The 18,020-nt window shown below is 43.5% G+C and overlaps 1 protein-coding gene across 14 annotated transcripts in view; it reads right to left on the bottom strand.

Annotated features, from left to right (window-relative positions):
- erfl1 (Ets2 repressor factor like 1) overlaps positions 1–18,020 on the bottom strand; it is a 97,421-nt gene that overhangs the window by 17,778 nt on the left and 61,623 nt on the right. For 10 of the 14 annotated variants that reach the window (XM_079692918.1, XM_079692911.1, XM_079692907.1 and 7 more), the window contains one exon: positions 3,552–3,654. The exons of the other annotated variants lie outside the window; for them this stretch is intronic. The gene's annotated coding sequence lies outside the window, so the exon portion shown is untranslated. The remainder of the gene's footprint in view (positions 1–3,551; positions 3,655–18,020) is intronic. 14 annotated transcript variants of the gene reach the window in all.

Genomic DNA, 18,020 nt, shown 5'->3' with positions numbered 1-18,020 from the left:
CGCGCTTTATTAAAACCGGCTCGAGCCTCATTGTTTCATGTCCCGCGGCAAAGAAAAAGCTCGAGTTTGGCTCTAGAACACACACACACACACACACACACACACACACACACACACACACACACACACACACACACACACACACACACACACACACACACACACACACACACACACACACACACACACACACACACACACACACACACACGCACGAACACACACACACACACACGTTACTACTCCCTCTCTTACGTTCTCCTTCTCGCACGGGAGGAGCTTTGGGGAGCCTCGCGCGGTGTTCACGGGGCGGCTGTGTCTCGCGTGGATCGATGAGGGATCAATGGCTCGCGCTGACTAATAGCCAGAGAGCGCCTTTGATCTCGCGGCTGAGAGATCAAAACCTGCGCGAGAGGGAAGAGAAATAGGAAAAGAAACTGCGCCGGCGAGCTGACCTTCACTCACACACATGCAACACACACGTATTTACGCAAAACCCACGTAGCCTGCGCAGCTTTTAGGGAATTGGACTGCAGGATATCCTATCAGCAAACAAACTGTGAGAGATGCATTACTAACGAAGCTGCGAGCAATATGCACTGGACACATTTAGAATAATAACCAATCTATCTATAGGCTGTAATAGAGATCCTTCAGTTCGCACACTTCCTCACACCAGAGCTACACACACACACACACACACACACACACACACACACACACACACACACACACACACACACACACACACACACACACACACACACACACACACACACACACACACACACACACACACACACACACACACACACACACACACACACACACAGGCGCAGGTGCTGCACACGTTACCTTGCTTCCTAGTTCAAGTTGTTGCTTTTGATTTTGACTTCCTCTGACAAGGTGATGCAGTGAGAACAAGGAAACCATCTGTTGTTTCCAGTGAACAGATGAGGGTACTATAGGGCTCAACTTCACGCCTATAGAGACCAAAGAAGTGTGTATGTGTGTGTGTGTGTGTGTGTGTGTGTGTATGCCTGTTTATGGGTAAGATGGGGGGGGGAGAGAGAGAGAGAAGAGCAGTTTGTAAAAGGCAACAGAAGTGGCCTTATATGGAGACAAATCGTTTAGGATTTTAAAAGCAGCTGCTTAGATACTTCTAAAGGGAAACCGTAAATGTCAACGAAAATATGTCTTTGGAAAAATGTATTAATAATAAAAGCGGTAATGAGTTTGCTCTGTAGTCTGCTCACTGAAATTGAAGTTTACACACTGTATGAACTTCATAACAATGTTTTTGAAGTGTAATCTTCTATTTACAGTCATGGAGAAACTGGGCCCCTTAAAACAGACCAATGAAAATACCTAATAAAGTCATATTACCTCAATACCTTATAGACTTAATTGAATGAAAAGTGCTTGTTAATGTCATTTGGAACTGGAGTTAGCTGTGAAACACATGTAAACATAAATGGATTTTCATGTGCACCATGTGATTGTCAGTAAAGGAGCTTTATTCATAAGAGGTCCATCAATGACCAAGGTCACGGGTTTGACCTCTCTGGGGTCTAATTGACCCCAAACATAAGTAACTATGATGACGTGTTTACCATTTTTCTCTTTCTGAACTACTTTTCCAAACAAAAACAATACATTTCGGTTCACGCATAGCCCATAGCAAACCCACTACACTTTAATAATATGACTTATATTTTCTACTTTGGATTCTTATTAGATTTGTTTGTATTAATGTCTGCTTGCACCTTTCTTTATACTATTTGAATGTTGTCTTTATTTGTACCGTCTCTTTGTTGTATGTAACTCTCCCTCTGCGGGACAAATAAAGGAACAGGAAATGTACATGCTTAATTGTCATTTCTGTATTTAGTCCCCTTTACGTGTAATTGTGGCAATCAGAAGTGGTATAATCCATTTTACTTGAATAGCTATGGGTTCTGTGGGACCCAAAACAACAAGTGAAAATGTCCACAAAGCCTCAAGGGTTAAAAGCAACCTTATTAGTCACTAAGAACCACAACGTAATCCGTGACAAACAGTGTGTTGTTTTACACTCTTTTACCCGAGGAAATGCTCTCCTCTTTCTCTCTACTCATCCTCATCATGCTCTCTCTATCTCTCCCCTCGCCCCCCGCCCCTCCCTCTGGTCAGTGAGTTACTCTCTCTATCGCTCTCACTTCCCGAATTAACCACTCAAGAAGTCACCACCGACTCAATCAATAGCTCATACATAAACCCCGCTATAATCGCTACCCCAGCCTGTCTGTCTGCCTCCCTCCCTCCCTCCCTCCCTCTCCTCACCCTTTACCCCCTTCCTCAGCTTAAAACTGACACTCCTCTTCCTCCCCTCCTGTGTCCCACTGTTTGTCTTTTTTATGACTTTATCGTGTCCTTGTCTCATTATCGTGGACCCTCTCTCCTCTCACAAAAACATCACATATCTGTTATACACACAACAGGAGTTCATCAAGATAATCCTAAAGAAAGTCCTTTCATACTGAAAACTCCAAAATAGCCTGACCTTAAGTTTTTTTTATATTTCTAAATGAATGGAAATGTATTTTATTTAATTGACAGAAGTTGCAGACCATGTCAGCACAAGACTTATCCTAAAACTTCAGCAAATGGTATCAACACTTTTCAAAGGCTCTGCATTTCTCCAGAAAAAGTCACGATTTGTTCACTTCATCCAACTTTTGTCCACTTCTACGTTTTTCTGCTTTCAGATTGCCTCTTGTTGGGTTAATTTTGTAATCATTTCACTAAAATATTTCTAAAACACTACATATCAGACGTGAGAATGACAATGTCCTGCGGTTGTTTCGGTTCGAATTCCTGATTTGTACACAGTCCATCAACTTTGATCAATACTGGGGGTCAATTTGATGCATTAGGACATATTTCAAATGAATTCACAAGGTAGAAAATTAATCATAAGCACAAAAATCTGATTAACCGTAAGAGTACGATCTCTGACTCCGCGTTGGTTTGAGGACACAAAGGACTCACGACGGCAATATTTGAAATTGGGTCAACCTGCAGCATCTTCAATGATCTTTTTTCAGATATCCAAAGCGGCACAAATGATAAATAATGACGTCCTATCTAGACTTGTTGTGCGTCTCCTGCTGAATACTTGTTTGAAATGTGACCTGATGCTACTCCGGGAGTATGTTCAACTCCTCTGGTTTCACTAACCCTACTCCTTTGGGGACTTGGTATTTCCCTCTAAAATGTATTACAGGATCACAGTCATTATTTTAAGTGCGAGGGCACTATCGGCCCATGTTAGTGTGTCCAGGCAGAATGGACCCAGTATTGCGTTATAGCAAAGACAAGGAGACATCAATATTGCATTATCTCATGTTTAACTGTGAGACGCAGATAGTTGTTTTGGGGGCCTTACAGATATTGTATTACCAAAGGAGATACAGGCAGACATCAACACACACACACACACACACAAACACAAGGAGAAAAACAAGAGAATAACACACAGAGAATTTTAAAATTATGAGGCCTCTACACACCCTCTGCTCGTTCCCCTTCTCTATCTCTTTCTGCCTCTCTCTCTCTTCTTCTCTGCCTCTCTCTCCTCTCTCCAAAGTCTTTGATTCGTCCGTACGGTTTGATCTGCGAGAGAGCGAGTTTTGTAAACACATTTTTCACGATCATATAGCCACGGGCAAGGGGAGCGTGAGGCGCGGAGGAAGAAGAAGGAGGAGAGGGAGAGAGACTGAGAGAAAGAGATAGAGTGTGTGTGACTGTGTGTGTGTGTGTGTGTGTGTGTGTGTGTGTGTGTGTGTGTGTGTGTGTGTGTGTGTGTGTGTGTGTGTGTGTGTGTGTGTGTGTGTGTGTGTGTGTGTGTGTGTGTGTGTGTGTGTGTGTGTGTGTGTGTGTGTCAGAGGACGTTTAATGAGCGTGCAAGATGGAAAGACAGATTGACATAAAATGCAAGGATAGAGCCTCACATATGACTTACTGCTATACTGCACAGAGCAACAAAGACACACAAGTGCAAAACCACACACACACACACACACACACACACACACACACACACACACACACACACACACACACACACACACACACACACACACACACACACACACACACACACACACACACACACACACACACACACACACACACACACACACACAACAGGGAGCCCAGACTGATGGTTTTGGCACAAGTAAAGTAAAGCATCACAGGGGTTGATGAAATGTGAAGCAACAAGGAGAAAAAGCAAGTTATTCAGTTGTCCTCATCATGCAGAGGGGGGTGACACTCCAACACTGTATTTCCCGATACGACACTTCCTGACTGGTGCAGCCATGAAGTCACACACACACACACACACACACACACACACACACACACACACACACACACACACACACACACACACACACACACACACACACACACACACACACACACACACACACACACGGGAAAGTGATGCATCTCGTTTGCGATGATGAACAGAGAACACAGAGAGAAACAGCGTCTGAAAAACAGATTATGTTTGGAGCCAATAAAGCGCAGAGCACAGACGGTAAACACACCGTGGTGTAAAGCTGAACTAATAAAAGTGCGAGGCTCTCATTCCTTACATTTTTTTTTTTCACTTGGTTGCTACACTTTCTTTTTTCATTTGGCAGCTGCTAATCCGGTTAGCTTCGATCGGCTCCGGTAATGGCGCTAACCCGTCGCTTCTACACCGACTCGTCTCCACGGGACGCGGCGGAGAGGAGGCGACTCTGCCTCGGCGTGAGCATCAGACAAGACGCCGGAGAGGAAGAGGAGGACGAGGGAGGAAGAGGAAGGACATGTGTGCCACAGATCACTCTAAGTGTGGCAAGTTATGTCCCCATTAATGTGTAAACGTCCCCACGTGCGCAGGTATTTTTAAGAGGCAAAATGTAAAGGACAGATCGGGAAATCACTAACAAAACTTCATCAGGAAAAACTGCTAAAAAAAATAATTCAAGTGGTTTTTACTTAATATTAATGCAATACACCTTTAACAAAATAGACAAATAGATTGATAAATGTGGACTAATGTGCAAATGATTCGCGCGATGTTGCATATGGAGGCCTACAGGCTCCTTATAATAACGTGCATGCATTATTATCGCATCATATTTATAATAATAAAACGTAGGCCTATTACTTATTATAAAATATTAATTTGCACTTATATTGAGTGCATGTTCTTAACTTCCTGGTGAATTGGCTGCTTGACTTTTGGCACAGCGGGGTGAGATGCAGGCCATCACATCTGAAGGACTTTTCCACTCAGAGATGTGTTTGTTTTCCTAAAAGACGAGGAAACACTCCTCAACAATTCTGCAAAAAATCCCATCGCGTCAGTCGTTAAAAAATGATTTTTCTTTTCATTTTTGTTTTTCCTTCCATTTTTGCTTTCTCTCTCTCTGTTTTTACTTAGCCTACTGCTTTTTAGCAAGAAGAATAGCTGCGAGCAGTAAAGCCGGTTGTCAGAATATGTGTGAATTTGTGTGTGTGTGTGTGTGTGTGTGTGTGTGTGTGTGTGTGTGTGTGTGTGTGTGTGTGTGTGTGTGTGTGTGTGTGTGTGTGTGTGTGTGTGTGTGTGTGTGTGTGTGTGTGTGTGTGTGTGTGTGTGTGTGAATTGTGCAGTGCAGTGTAGCGTTTCCTCTTCCTCTCTTTTCCCTTTCTTCTCTCAGTCTTTTCTGTCCGGGAATTGTTCTCAACGTCCACAAACACATTGCAAATACCCGCCGGCCCAGCCGCATCGATTTCTAATTAGACGCCAGGATAATCGTTGGAGAGAGATGAAAAAAAAGGAGAGAGTGATAGCGAGACCGAGTAAATAAATATATAAACAAATTAGAGCCCAGATTAATTGAATGAATATGAGCATTACAAAAAGAAACAAAGGTGATCTTGGCGGATAAATGTAGCGTGGACCGAACGGGAAACAAGGCAGAGACCTAAATGTGTGCAGAAAAATCCGATTGGGAAATTAGGCTCTTGTCAAACGTGTGTTTTCTAATTACTGATAGGTGATACATGAATGTAAAAAGTGCATATAAAGTTCCTATAAGTTGTAAACGTCACTGCAACAGAGCTCAATGGATATGGTGAACATCTAAATTAAAACAAATGCACATTTCCATCAGAAGTGGAGGAACATGCTCATAAGAGCCACTGTTTGAGTAATTACACCAAATAAATAATGTAAAAAAAACTAAAACAAATACTGCAACACCACTGTTGTGCAATATATAAATTGGAATAACTTTTATTTATAATGTAATATTATGTGCATGCCCTTTATCTAATAGTGTTTTGTATTCTTCACATATGCTGTAACAATGTACATTTCCCCCTATGTGGGACACATAAAGGAAGCTTGATAATGAGTCTCACCTAAAATACATTGTGTATAACATAGCGTAATAAAACCCAGTGATAACTATCGGTCCACCTGCTTGAAACTGTGGCAGAAATCAACCTTGAACTAAAGCCACAGCTGGATTACCCAACTTCTCCTCTGTTCAGTCAAATGTCCCCCCCTCCTCCCCCCCCCCCCCCCCCCCTCTCTCTGTCTCCTGACAGAGTGTGACAGGGGGTGAGCCGGGAGCTCAGGTAGCTCGTTTACTTTAATTAACGTTTCATCATCCTCGGAGCGGGACCGCGCACCGTATCTACACTCTTTCATGCTGCTCCGTCTCTTATCCCTGTTCTCCATCCATTCATCATCAGCCCTCCCCTCTCCATCTTTATCTCCCCCTCTCTTTCCTCCACTCCTTCAGGCTCAACTCTCATCTTTTCTTCAACAACTCGCCATATCGCCCCCTGCTCTCTGTCTCATGTCCACTCAGGCATATACAGGATAATAATTCAAACACTTTCCTTCCTTACTTCCCTCCTCCTTTTCCTCGATTATATATTTACAACTTTGCTACTTCTTTCCCTCCTTAAACTCATTTTCTCCCCTCCTTTGCAGTCTGTTATTTACCACATCATTCCAGGCTGGTTTATCATCATTTATGGATGATATTGCACAAATATCATAATTATGAATGGATTTAAATATCTATTCAGGAAGAACACTTTATGGCACTGAAGCAGGGAGAAGATGAGTGGAGGGTTATTGAGCGTATTGACTGCCTCTGATCATATAATGGAAAATAAACCTCAGTCGGTGATCATCATCAGGCATCCAACCGCGATAAATAAAATCAATTTCAGGTCTCTTAGCAGTCGGCTTGAGAATCAATTATAGAGCTAATGTTTCTATAAGCAGAACATCTTCATATTATTCTTTATTTGTAATGCAGTTATGTCTGAATGCCAACAAAATGAGGTCATTGTGTGACTCACCCATTTTCTGTTTGTCCTTGAGTGTAAGGAGGGGAGATTCAGCAGCGGGGAAAGTGGACTACAACCAGATGAGACTGCACGAATGTCAGAGGATGAAACATCTGCATTTCCCACTATTTTGATGGTCAGTAAATATTGAAATGAGTAGCGTTGTTTTCTATAGCTTCCGTTAACTTTTACGCATGTTCTGCTATCAGTTGATGAGCGGTGATACTTCTGTAACGCCTCACAGATAACGTTTCTCTGCGCAACATTTTCCAAAGTCAAAAATAACCAACTTATTAGATGTCGATTTTGTTTGAATTTCAGGCAAATATAAACCATTAATATAAACCAACAAACTCAGTTTACCCATCAGCCCTGTGTGTCTCTACTTCCCTGACGAGAATTGACATGTTAATGAAGACAAGACAAGTTATCGCGAGATTTAAGAAAATGTGCTTTTTGGGAGAGGGCTTTTGAAAAAGTGAAAACATTGCATTAATAACTATTATCTTGAACTATGGACGAGGCAATTAGCAAAGACTTATATTTTGAGTAAACTGACCTTTTATGGTATTTTTTCTTGCAATAATTGGCCCTCACTCTTGAACTTTACAACACTTGGACTACTTTTCAATGTTACATTACATGTTACCTGTTAGACACTTTTATCCAAAGCAACTTACATACTCAATACTGTGGACAATCCCCACAGGAGCAATTTGGGGTGAAGTGTCTCAGGGACACAAAGACATGCTGACTGCAGTGGGGTTTGAACCCTGATCCGAACGCCAACGGACTAACCCACTGCGCCACACGCCACCGTCAATGTAATTTGTATTCAACAATGAGGCATATTTCAATGTTTGGACAATCAGGCTATAATCATCTTAAACTTAGACCTTAAAAAGGTTCACTATGCTACATGCAACTATGTAATGACTTTAATGCCTAACGATAGGAGTGTTGGTGCTGATTACCATGAATATTAGTCAACACAAATCCACTACATTCAGGAGCTTCTGCTGATACAAAAGGGGTTTCTATTACAAGAATCCAAAGATAAAAAGTTGGGGGATAGTCAAATCACATAAAAGCCTCTTATATTTTGCTAAATTGTTGTTAATGAAAAAAGGAATGATGAAATCAAACCAATAGCACTGAATCCCCTCGGATTGGGCTTAGAGCTGCAGTTTGATGAACCGGTGGAAATGGCAGGTGTTATATGAAGCAAAAATAACAGAAGAGGAAAAAAGTCAAGTAAATGCAGTTAGACCCGTACGGTTCGGTGTGGTCTGGGCGTGACTCAGACGCAGCCTGGGATTCAACATGGAGCTTTTTGATAGTTTAAACAGTTTAAAACACTAACAGTGGTAACAGGATTTGTAGCCTTGTGGGGTTAAGACCTTGATGAAATCCACCGTGCCCACTGGGAACCCAGAGGTGAGCGCTCACATACAAATTGCCGTTGATAAAGAGAGAAGGGGAAGCCCCAACATCACAAACCTAAAACCCCATCCCTCTCCGGATCAGTTAAAAAAAACTCTCCTACCCAGAGTGCAGTGCAGCTGGCACCATACCCCGAGGGAGGCGATATTGACACTATTCCTTAAAAAATGTTTCTCCTTTCTAATCGTTTTCAATTGAACCATTTGTTTTTGACTGGGGATCACCCTACCGCAATGTATGCAATCAATACAGTGTGACATGTGGGGAAAATGCAGCTTTGTTGAACAGCAAGCGCACCAAGTGTTGACCTTAGAGAGTGCAGTGCAGCCGGTGACTCTGCTGCGAAAAGGTGTCATCAACAACTGCAAGCCGCTTTGTCTGAATTTCCAGGGAAGCACTATGATTAATTGGTGTCGTACAGCAGCCAGGCAGAAAGCATTTGCACAACAAAATGTCTGCAAATTGTGGGGGACAGGAATGACTCAATACAAACTAAACATTAGGTATGAATGATAGACCTAAATACACCTCAAAATAGTTGAATTAAGAGGAAAAGGAATTGATTGCTTGGCTATAGGTCCCGTTATCGGACTAAAGTGTCATGAGAGTGTGTAGATTGGATGTAGAATCATACCAACAATTGCCTGAATCTTGTTTGAGTAATGTGATCCAGTCAACCAGATATATATGGTAGAGCGATACGAATCAATTGGGCAATATTATCTTATATTACGCATGAACTGCCTGTCTTGTCACATTATTTGTTCATATACAAACCCATACAATATAAGACCAAGAGAAGAAGATTTAACAAGCATCTGCTACATACTATTGTTTCGTATCCAAAGCTTCCACATTGTCATCAAAGCCAAAGCAACATGTTACCTAACCTCACCAACACCAATACAAAGCTATTTGTAATGCTCTTAAATGGTTTCCTGCTTTTCCCCATACTTTGGGTTTGATGGGCCAACATGTTGCAAGAGGACCATCAACAAAGGCTCTGAGAGTTAGTGTTTGAATCGTGTTCGAACCACTGTGGGATGAATTCGATAAACACTGGTATGGATTTAAGTTGTTGTAGACTATTGAGAGTACAGAGAGAAACCTTGGCTAACACCTGGCCAGTTAACCTGCTCTTACATCCCTTAAGGGTGTGTAATATTACTGTTCCAGTGTCTTTCCTTTTAGTCCATTATTATTAGTGTTTATGATCTAATAATAAAATGTGGGGGCGTCAAGGTGGCTTAAGGGTTTAAAATGCTGACCACATAAACACAATGTCGTTTTCGTTGCATGTCATCACTTCTATCTCTTCACTGACAGGAATAAAGTCTTGGAGCATGCCTAAAGTTAACACGTTTCCAATGAAAAACGTATTATTGGTACGGAAAGTCCCGCAGTCCAGAGAACACAAATGTTGAGAATCAAAACAACTCGAAAGCACATTAAAAAAACAGCCTTGTTTTTGTACCGTAGATCATATTCGTATCTAACGTAAACACCCTACTGGATGTTGAATGGGTTGCTTGGACCTTAAGGGTCGTGAAACATACTCAGCACATGGATGAACACACACTTTGAAGTAGAGACAAATATTTCACACATAATCAAGACACAACAAACTCCCGAATTTCAACGAGGCACACCAAAAAAATGCAATCTTTCCATCTTTTCAATCCGTGTTTCCATCTCCCATTCTCTCAAACACACACACACACACACACACACACACACACACACACACACACACACACACACACACACACACACACACACACACACACACACACACACACACACACACACACACACACACACACACACACACACACACACACACACACACACACACACACACACACACACACACACACACCCACACACACACACTCAGCGCCCGTCTGCCCCGGCCCCCGTTGGCCCTCTCGCCTGTGTGTGCGTGTCAAATCGAATCTCCACCTCAGTGCGTAGTACACCTGCTGTGCCGGCATATAATGCGCTGCATACAGTGAGTGCACGATGACGGATTACTGAATTAGGCCAATAATGACAAGTGACACTTCTGTTACCGCTCCCTGAGCCACTGCAGAGAGACGGGAGAGGTGTAAATAAAGAACAGACACACAGAGAGAGAGAGAGAGAGAGAGAGAGAGAGAGAGAGAGAGAGAGGGAAGAAAACAGCCAATAGATCAGAGACAAAGGAAGTCATGGAGATAGATTGGGAATTTTCAGCTTGTTCTGTAGAAATAAATAAGTTATGTTTCACCCGAGTGCAACTTCTATGTCCTGTGTCTTTTCTTTTTTTCCCTCGGTGACACTCAGATGTCATGGAGTAGCTAGCAGCTCAAAAATAGATCCACAGAACAATCACTGGTGGCAGTTTTCTCTTATACTTTATAAGGCCAAAGCTATCGTTTTCTACAATCCAAGATGAGGTCCCACCTGGACTCGGACTGGGCTCAAAAGGTATGTGCGGTCAAGGTATCGGCTAAACTAAAATTCAGTGGTGGAATGTTACAGAGTACATTTAATCACATACCGTACATTAGTTTACATTTGATGTACTTTACTTGAGTATTTCTGTACTTTTTACTGCACCACGTGTATTCAACACTTCTTACATTAATACCATGATTGTCAGAGAATATTTTGCTTAGGTATTCAACCTTCGACCCAGTTCATCGTTTTCTCTCTTCACCGTCTCCTTACCCATGGCACAGGTCTACGGCCTTGGGTATAGCTGCTATCTCTCTTAAGGGGGAGCAGCTTGGGCGCATTGTTGTTGCCAGTCTATGACAGAGCACAGGCCGCCATGAGGTCGTTTACTGTTCAGGGAAGAAAGGTTCCCTGGCGCACTTTCTTTCCTATAGACGAGAGCTCTAGTTAGATTCAGGGTCCATAATGTTTAGTCTCACTGATAAAGAATGTTGATTATTACACTCCGAACTAGTTAAAACCTCGAGCTGCAGAAAGAGTTCTTCAGAATTGGTTTGTCAACTCTCCGGCCGTAACTCCAAATAAACCGTCATTGCTTGGCATCAAAGCTCCAGTTCTCCTCGTGTCTTGTTGAGTCCTGACTCTCCATTGCTTCAGAAGTTTCCCCCACAATGATGTGTTTGTACGATATATGTTCCGACAATCCAAGTATTGACTAGATAGTAAGAGTTGTAAAGTTTGTGTAATGCTGAGTCAGTAGGATCCCAAATTTGCTCTACATTGACGATTTGCAAAATAAAAAAAATCATTCTACAAATTGGTTAGTCATAAAATCTGAATAATCTCATATTCTGTCATACAACACTTCTGAGTAATTCTGCATAATTAGTTGTTTTACTTTTGATGAATGAAGGACATTTTGCTTTACGTTAAGTAACATTTACACGTTGTAACAGAGACTTACTTTTACTTAAGTATATTTCAAACACTGCTACACCCTCTCATGTTTGTCAAGACAGAAATCTTCTGAGAAGTTTTGACACGTTTTCTTAATGAATATACATGAAAATGTAGAGCAGGGTAATTTGCGAGTGTCCACCAGTTGTGCACTGGGGCAGAGTATCTGCAGGAAGTCTGCCCCCCCATGGACCTGGGTCTCCGCAGGCCTGCACTCAGGATACTGAACCATGCCAAATGAGGAAGAGGAGGTGCAATCCTCCCTGGGACCACATGAATAAATCAGACTACCACCCGGTGCTTCTGTATCGGGGCTGAGACAGACGTACACAAACACATGCATTCATTCATACATGCGAGAAACTGGAAAACATGGACTGTGTAGGTGGGATAATCCAGTCTTTGCATGCTTGTTTTTGACTTTACAGACTGACTTTGTGATATCAGTGAGAATATTTGTGTTGGCGCTTCGTCAATGATGTCAATTGAACTGCAAGGCTCATCATCCTGCCCCTATTGTCTCATAATGGAGAATCAGAGGGGGGTTCCACGCCTGCCAAGTCCTGCAGACATCGTGCCGCGGTGGTGGCAAGCCAACGCTCAAAGGAGCTTCCAAAACTCACACCTTCTGCACCCACTTGATAGAGGGAAGAGGATCAAAGATGAGCAAGGCTGCTGTGAAGACACTTAGCTGACACACACACACACACACACACACACACACACACACACACACACACACACAGAGAGAGGGAGCTGAGGAACAATTGGAAAAGAGAGAGCAGAGGGGCGAGAAGGCAGTAGGGGAGCACAGAGGAAGGAAGACAGAAAGAAATATTGACAAAGCCTAGATATACACATAAGTCACCCGACACGACCCGCCTGCTCGCTGTATTTTATAGAGCTGCTCTGAGCTGGCGGAACAGCATGACAGGCCGGTTCCTTCAAGGGGAAATATGGTCCCTCTCTACCTCCCGCCTCTCGCTCCACTATCACTCCTGTTTTCTGTCTATCCCACCTGATATCATTCTGTCACCTCTGCGCCTCGCTCTTATTTCCATCACCCCCCTCCCTCCCTCCCTCCCTTCCTATTTCTTCCCAGCCCGTTCCTCGCGTTTTTATTGGTGCTCTACATCGCGCCCGTCATGTTTCACTCCTCAGTTTCTATCCATCTTCATGTCGCTCTCTTAATCCCCTCTCATTTGCTCTCCTCGGCCCTCATCCCTACCGTTTCTCTTCCTGCTATCCTAGAGACGTTTCCGAGCGCTGTCCCATTTCCACCTACTCCTCTCCGTTTCCCTCGTTCTTTCCTGATTCATTTCCTCTCCGCGATCCTTTCCATTCATCCCTCTCCCGACCATTTGTGCAAGGTACATTGCCATCCCTCTCGCCCTTAAGCTCTCCCATCTGTATCTTACACCTTTCCAACTATATTTCCTCTGACCTCCATCCTTTAGTCCCGTGTCTCTCTATCCACCCTGGAAACTTTATCCATCCACTTTTTTATACTCACTAGTGTCCTTTTCACTTATTCCCTTTCCTTTATTCCTGCAGCTTAGTTCTGCTTCCTTATCCTTTTGTGTCTTCCTTCTTTGAAATAAGAATATGCATTCACCCTCTTGTTTTGTCCTTCTGTCTTTTTGTGCTCTTGTCTTTTATACTTTAAAAAGCAAAATATATTTTTTCCTCTTACTAAACATTTTAAGATGAGGTCCCACCTGGACTCGAACTAGAACCACTCAAATTCAGTCGTGGAATGCAACCGAGTATATTAACTCAACTATCATACTACAGTCAGTAACTTTAACTTCCTTTATTCCTGCAGCTTAGTTCTGCTTCCTTATACATGTGTTCTGTCTCTTCCCTCTTTGATATAAGCACATGCATTTGCCAAATTGTTCACCCTGTTGTTCAGTTGAAATAAGCACATATGCATGCACCACATTTTGCTCTGTTTTCTAACCCTCCAGCCCTGTCTCCCTCCCTCTTGTCTTTTCTTTCTGTCTTTTCATGTTCATTCCTTCCTTTTTCCTGTCTTTCCGTTTTCTTTATCCTCCTCTCCCTCTGCATTCCAGCCGGCCCTCCCTCTCTCATCCGCAGCCTGAGCACAGAGCCGCATGTGTCGGAATCAATTAGGGCTGAGAGCCGTCGCGGCCGCTCTTTCACGGAGGTAAATATTAAACTGCACCAAGCACCGAGGAGGGAGAGAGAGGGAGAGAGAGAGAGAGGAGGGGAGAGAGAGGGAGCCCTCCGTCCCTAATCCACCGCATCGATCAGGCGGGGATGAGGGTAATATATTATTTTGACAAGATACGATTCTCCGACGCGCACCGCTATCCCCGGCGATCGATTTATTTTTTCTCTCCTTTTTTCTTCCCTTTTCTCCCCCTCAGCGAGTGGGACAGAGTTTGTGTGTTACTGTGTGCGTCAGACATAGGAGTGTGCGTGCACGTGTGTGTGTTGTTGTTGTCGGGCGTCTGTGCACCAGAGTGTGGATGGGTGACAATAGGAACAGCATTAGGAAATGTGGGGAAGAGATGAGGATGGTGCTGCTCGTAGGTCTGCGCTTTTTCCAAACAAGCTCCTGTCTGAACAGCTAAATCACACGCTCGCCCAAAGATGGATCGTTGAGAGGAGAATTGTATTTTGTGTTTTTTATTTTCTGGCGTATATGCGACACAGCAGCATGCAAACGCAGGGTGTCAGTGTTACAGTTAGTCAAATAGGTAGAGCTGACCTATTGTAAAGTTAAGTGTCCTCCCCCGCACAGTCCCCTCTGCTCCTGCCTCCCCTCTTGTAAACTGTGTCTAAATGCTAAATTCACAGATCAATTTTTTTTATTCAACCTCTCCCCCCCATCAACGCGCTGCCTCTGCCCCCTGCCTCTGTCCTCAAACAGCTTCACATCTCGCTGTCCTCCAGTGATGGAGAGTGTCCTACCAGCCTTATAGTCTATGTGTCTCTCTCAGTGTGTGTGTGTGTGTGTGTGTGTGTGTGTGTGTGTGTGTGTGTGTGTGTGTGTGTGTGTGTGTGTGTGTGTGTGTGTGTGTGTGTGTGTGTGTGTGTGTGTGTGTGTGTGTGTGTGTGTGTGTGTGTGTGTGTGTGTGTGGTTGCCTGCATGTTGAGTCTTTATGTGCAACTCATTCTCACCGCACAACACAACAATCTCAGGTTTGCTAATCATATCCTTGGAAAATGGTACACCTACTTTTTGAAGGGCTACATTTGTAGGTCCTTTTGAAAACTACAAAATGATTATGATAGCTCATGTTATTTAACATAAACAGTGAAAAAGTGAATGTATAGTATCAAACACAATGAGGCTTAACAGTCAGCTGCAGCTCTGCACATCTTATAGACAAATATAGCTCAATGTTTCTTTCTGCGACCCACAGTCAACATGATTGAGTCCCTAAGCTCTCATGAGCCCAAAACCAAAAGCAACCATCAAGTTCGCCTGCGCAAAGTAAATGTGCACTAGTTGGCTCACAAGAAACGTAGGAAAAAAATCTAACACATTTGAGCCCAGTCGCACAACAAAACGTGAAATAGCTACGTTGGTCGACAGGGCAAAACGTATATCTCACAAATAACCCTCTCAAGACGTGAATATTTTCGTCCTATTCATTTCTAATGACCGGTGTCCATGTCACGTGATCGCACACTTTCCCAGTGAGAAAAAAAACATGGCGGACACCCGATTTATTTTTAGTGGAAAATCCTAAATTGTAGGATAGTTTGGCCGTTAAAATGCTTTTTTGATTACATTTCTAGCGAGAAGTTTATATTGTACTTTTAAAATCCACGTCCAGTGCATGTGTAGGATCTATAGTTTGATAGATATTACGAAAGATGATGAGAGCTCCATGTTTTTTTTTACAAAATATTTTATCCATGTCACGTCTTGAGAGGGTTATTTCTGAATATACTACGTTTTGCCCTGTCGACCAACGTAGCTAGTACACGTTTTTTGTGAGACTGTGTTGGATATTTAGCTGCAAGAGAAGGAATTCTAGCTTTCCAAAGAAGGGTAACGACTCAGGTACTGGTGGTGGAGACCAACATTTAGCAAAAAGGTCTGTGACTAACATTCGTCGTGTTGCCAGACCCAGAATAATTCCAAATGCTTTTCTCTTGTTGGACCGATTATAACTACACATGTTCTAGTCACCAATCTACAACTTTCACACCTAACTCAATGTCTAAGAAGCTTGCAAACTGAAAACGGCCCGTATGCAAAGAAGCCGCAGCTTTCGTGCTAAAACAGAATATGTCACGTGCGTTTTTAAACAGAACAAAAATAGACTTGGAACATTGCTCTCATTTTAAAGTATAGCATGAATCAAACGCCCCCCTAGTGATCAGGAATATCTTAATACACCTTTAACTTTTATATTCTCGTGTTAAGATGATTATTCATGAGTGTGTGTGGATACTACATGGAGACATGAAGACCAACCATACGATAAATACAACCAATATGAAAATGTTGCAACAAAGAGCACTATCTATCAAAGCTATGCGGTGTCTGAGTGTATTAAGAGTGTGCTGTGTGTGTGTGTGTGTGTGTGTGTGTGTGTGTGTGTGTGCGTGCGTGCGTGCGTGCGTGTGTGTGTGTGTGTGTGTGTGTGTGCGTGCGTGCGTGTGTGGTGTGTGTGTGTGTGTGTGTGTGTGTGTGTGTGTGTGTGTGTGTGTGTGTGTGTGTGTGTGTGTGTGTGTGTGTGTGTGTGTGTGTGCGTGCGTGCGTGCGTGCGTGCGTGCGTGCGTGTGTGTGTGTGTGTGTGTGTGTGTGTGTGTGTGTGTGTGTGTGTGTGTGTGTGTGTGTGTGTGTGTGTGTGTGTGTGATACATTTTGTTTGCAACCTGTCTTTTTTTGAGTGGTGATACAAACAAGTCATGTCTTCGAGCACACGCTCCCCGGCCCCCCGACCGCTTTCCTCTCTCAGAGAGATCTGTCCAAACAGGCACGACATCACCCGCTGGTGTCTCCTCCGGCTCACCCCTCTCTCCCTCTCTCCCTGTCTCCCACTTTCTCTGTGTTTCTGCCTGGCGCGACTTAGTTTTCCTCTTTCTTTCTGTCCGCTCTTGCTTTTATTGTGCCATTTTATGCCACTTTGGTCCAAGAAAGGGAGGCCGTAATGCAATCTCTCCCCCTCTCTGTCCCCTGCTGTGAGGGAGAGAAGCTTGGCCTGTGTGCTGGGCCGGGGAGAAGGGGGAGAGACGGGGTCAAGGTGAGCTCTAATACACTATTGATCCGCCCCAATTGAAAACCTGATGGAAATTTTACCCCCCTCCCCTCCCTTCCTCCTCATTCTTCCCCCGCACCACTCTCTCTCTCTCTGTTTTTCTCCCCCCTCCCTTCGTCTACCGCCCCCTCTCCCTTCCTATCTCCCACTCTTCTCTTCCCTTATGTCTTTTTTCCTTTCCTGTGTGTATCCTCCCTTGTGTCTAGAGTCTTCCGCTTTTTCACTGTCTATCGCCGTTCACTCCAATCTGTTTTCTCTATCCGCTGAATGTCTCTTTCAACCACTGACCACTTTGTCTCCCGAGCTATCTATCTCCGTGCTGAGCGCTCTGCCTCCATGTCTTTTAAAAACGTGCCTCGAATCATTTCCTCTCTTCTTTCTCTCCTCCTTTTGCTCGTGCCATTTCCCCATTTCTCCAGCCTGTTCGTCTCTTTTTGCTTTTTTAAAAAACCCTCGCTGTCCCAGCCCTCCCTGCTGTTTCTGTCTCTCTCACTCCCTCATCCCCCTCTCTGAGTGTGCATCAGATGGTCCATTTCTCTCTAACCCAGTG

Source organism: Notothenia rossii, assembly GCF_949606895.1.
Source record: "Notothenia rossii genome assembly, chromosome: 7".
Classification (NCBI taxonomy): Eukaryota; Metazoa; Chordata; class Actinopteri; order Perciformes; family Nototheniidae; genus Notothenia; species Notothenia rossii.
The sequence above is the reverse complement of the archived record's forward strand: the minus strand, read 5'-3'. Positions and strand labels throughout refer to the sequence as shown.